The following is a 4,287-nucleotide window of genomic DNA, read 5'->3' as shown; positions in this document are numbered from 1 at the left end:
GTCTTTGGCCGCCATTCCAACCTTCTTGGCAGGTGACAGTATATAGGACGTGTACCTGGGTAAAGTATCAGAGATAACACTTAGAAGAAGGTGCTCCGATCCATCCATTTCTGGTCCAGGTGGGTTAGTAAGAGACACAGCTGTGGTGCGGGGTTTGACATCATTTTTTCTGCGTGTGTTCCCAGGGTAGCACTCAGGTTTCTAACACTGTGCCTTGAATTTGATAGGTAGTCAATAAGTACTTGTTGAATACATAATCATTCTGAACTTGCTCCGTCAAATGTAAGAACTACTAACTGGCTAAACAGAATCATGTCCTAATAAAAATATATGTAAACAATAGAGAAATATACCAAGGGCATTACATAGTAGGTTTTTAATAAACCCCGGCTTCCCCTCATATACCTTCTCTATTGAATTTTGGTATAGGGATGGCACTTATTCAAAGAGCAACAGTCATACTGAGAGCCCGAAATTTTTAGGTGCCTTAAGATCCTGACTCAGAGGTCAACATAATATCATTTTATTCTTATCTCAATTTCTAATTTGTGGAAAAGATTAAGGACCTAAGAGCTAAGCAACTTGTGGGGAGCATTGGTTCTGTCTTTGAACGCCCAAATTGTCTCCCATCAAATTCAAATTGTGACTAGGCCCTTCAAATTGTGGGCCTGGCATTCAACAAGAGAATCAAAAGTCTTGGAGCTGTATCTTATCAAATGGAAACGGAGCATAATTAGTCAATCATTCTCTAAGTATTAAAGCAGGAAATCCGAGGTAAAGCCGATGTTTGCATGAAACCGATTACATTGGAGCAATTATGGACAACAGATCTAATCTATCTGCAACTGGCCTTACTGAACTTTGAAAATACATGTGATGAGCTGGTTTAATGGTTATGATTGGACTTCCTCTTTCTGTCAAGATAGAGTAACAGGGGCTAGATTTATCCACCCCTACACGCTTAAAACAGTAAAACACACACGCATCTGCGTCACACATACAATATTTGAAACAAGAGACTGGGCATCAGGCAAGGGGGAATCAGTAATTCCTGAGAAATAAGATCAGTCCTATAACTGCTCCAGTTTACTGCCTCGAGGGTGCTTCCAGGCTGTGCCATCGTGATAGGGAATTCCTGTAGAGCCAGCGAACTCCAGACAGCTAGAGGTTACAGGATAGAAAAGTACAGGAGAGAGCTGTACAGAGAACTCCACACCTTAAAAGGGTCTCCTTGAATATTCATCTGAGTACTCGTAAGCCCATGCACATGCGGAAACTACCTTAAGCTGGGTAATAAATACCTGAGATGTGTCTGTTCCAAGCCTGTCCTCAGTCTGGGGAATATAAAAATCGGGCTATTGGAGAGAGTATTCAGAAGGGTCTTGACACAGTAGTGGGAATAACAAACCCTGTACTAAATGCTCTTCCGGTGCCACCTAACAAATCTTGACCACATGATACCAATTGTTTCTATGTAATTTCTTTGCATCCTAGGATAAATGTCATAAATATTTATGAATACAAAAAATACCCAGCGTGCAACGGTGTGAACTACACAATGTCTAGTATATTAGTCAAAGATTTGTAAGGATGATAAGAAGCAGAAGACTGTGACCCGTAAGAGGAGAAAAATGAACTAGCTAAAGCCAGCCGAGAGGGGACTAGAATTGACAGACCAAGACCATTAAAAATGGTTACTCAGACTGTGTTTTCAGGTGGTATAGAAACTATAAAAATGAACCCAATTCAAAGGCGTAGAGTTGAAAATTACAATATCTAGGGCACCTGGGTGGCTCAGTTGGTTAAGTGACCGCCTTCAGCTCAGGTCATGATCCTGGAGTCCTGGGACTGAGTCCCGCATCAGGCTCCCTGCTTGGCCGGGAGTCTGCTTCTCCCTCTGGCCCTACCCCTTCTCATGCTCTCTTTCTCTCTCTCTCTCTCATTCTCTCTCTCTCAAATAAATAAAATCTCTAAAAAAAAGTTTACACTATCTAAAATGTAAAACACACTCAATGAGAAAATTGGAAATATTCCACTATCAAAGAATTATTAATGAGTTTGAAATAACAAACATGAAACAGAAAAGGGAATCAACCAATAATTTAAGAATCATAACTGAACTGTGGGAGAACTTTAAGCAACCTAATGGATGTATAATTTGAGTCTCTAAAGGGAGAGAATAAAAACATATTTCAAGAAATAATGTCTGAAAGCCTTTTGGAATTTGATAGAAGCTGATGCAAAAAGCCCAATGAATTCCAACCACAGGGAACATTAAGAAAAACTTAAAGTCCTCTTATAATCCAACTTTCCAAATGAATGATGAAGAAAAAATATCTTAAAAGCAGCAAAAGGGGATAAAAATGTTCCCTTCGGATGAAGAAACTCAAGTGTCCAAATTAATGATGAAGAAAAAAAAACATCTTTTTTTTTAAAGATTTTATTTATTTATCTGACAGAGAGAGAGACAGCAAGAGAGGGACTACAGCAGGGGGAGGGGGAGAGGGACAAGCAGGCCTCCCGCTGAGCAGGGAGCATGATGCAGGGCTTGATTCCAGGACCCTGAGATCATGACCTGAGCCAAAGGCAGACACTTAATGACTGAGCCACCCAGGCACCCCAGAAAAAAATCACAAAAGCAGCAAAAGGGGGAAAATGTTACCTTTAGAGGAAGAAACTTAAGAATTACAGCATACTTTTTGTAGAAACAATACAATAAAGTAGACGGAAGATCTGTCTAAAAGAACTGACCGATAAGAAGTGCAAATTTAGAATTCTATACCCAGCTAACATATATTTTAAATGTATGGGGCAAAATAAAGACTTCTTTCCAGATACACGAGCTTTGAAAAATTACTTCACCAGAAGTTCCACTCTCTAAGAAACGTTAAAAAGACTCCCTTACGTAGACTAAAGATCGCACAATATAGGCTCTACAGAAAATGTAGATCCCAGAATTTAACTACTTGATAAATATATCCTATTTTTTAATTCTTTAAATCTCTCAAAAACATATTTGATTATTTAAATAAAAATGTAATACATTATATGTATAAAATTATGTTTAAAAATAAAACGCATTATAAGAAACACATCACACCAAAATAGGAACGAATGTCATAATAATTATGCTGAGTTAAAGAAGCCAGAGGAAATTATTTTATAAATTATGATTACATTCACATAAAACTCTAGAAAGTGCAAATGAATCTGTAATGACAGCAAACCTAGTAATCACGGAGTAAAATGAAGGAAATGAGAGGCAGAGGGACAGAATTACAGCAGGGTATACTGAAGCATTTGAAGGTAATGGAAAGGTTTATTATTTTTATTTTGGTGATGGTTTTATGGGTGTATACAATTATTAACACTTACTAAATTGTACACTCTAAATATATGGAATCTATTGTATGTCAACATATCAACAAACACATCAATAAATAAAGAAAAAAGAAAGGTTGAAGGCGATAGAGGATTGCTATGACCACTTTTCCTTACAGTCTATTTTTATTGGGTTCAGAACTCATCATCAGACTATTTAGGTCACCTAATATAATTTGCAAGGTACATAATTCCTGAATTTGAATCCATATTTAACTCTTTGTGTAAAGGACCATATCATAAATTTGTCTTCATGGACAATGGAGGTTGTCATCATTTACCTCTGCCATTGTGAGACGAAATCAGCTAGGGATAATAGGCAAACAAACGAGTGGGACCGTTTGCCAATAAAACATTATTTAAACAAAACAAAACCAGGCAGTGGACTCCCAGGAATCATTGTTTGCTGAGCCCTGTACTTGACAAAGCTGCAACATGGCCATTTTAAAATGGACATAAAGGAACAAGGTAAATCACAACCATCCCAACTAAGAATATCCTAAATAATCAAATGCTTTTTTTTTCTTTTTTGCAGAGTTGAAAAGAGCCCGTGAATAGCATTTTAAATTAAAACTTTTTCTTATAAAACGAATTTTATTTTTCCTCTGAATTTCATCTTAAGAACATTTATCTTGATATAGCTATTTTATATTGCCTGAAAACATGAGTAATAGAAGTAGACAGATACAGAGGTAGATATAGATAAGCTATACAGATGGATATAGACAGATAAAGATGTAACTAGATAACATATTTCCTAAAAAAAGAACCAAGTTCAGAGATGATGTGGAGAAATTATAATGAGGTCCAAGGAAAGCTTCAGAAACAGATAACATTTTTAAAAAACACTGTATTTCAAAACACTGTGTAAGCTCCACTCCACTCATTACTATTCCTAAAAGTTCC

The 4,287-nt window shown here is 36.9% G+C and overlaps 1 long non-coding RNA gene across 1 annotated transcript in view; it reads left to right on the top strand.

Moving 5' to 3' along the window:
- Positions 1 to 4,287, top strand: part of LOC111140264 — an 18,280-nt gene that overhangs the window by 1,560 nt on the left and 12,433 nt on the right. The gene's annotated exons all lie outside the window — the stretch shown is intronic.

This window comes from Enhydra lutris, unplaced genomic scaffold (genome assembly GCF_002288905.1).
Source record: "Enhydra lutris kenyoni isolate GAN:26980312 unplaced genomic scaffold, ASM228890v2 scaffoldscaffold342, whole genome shotgun sequence".
Lineage (NCBI taxonomy): Eukaryota > Metazoa > Chordata > Mammalia > Carnivora > Mustelidae > Enhydra > Enhydra lutris.
Note: the sequence above shows the minus strand (reverse complement) of the source record. Positions and strands in the feature narration are given on the sequence as shown.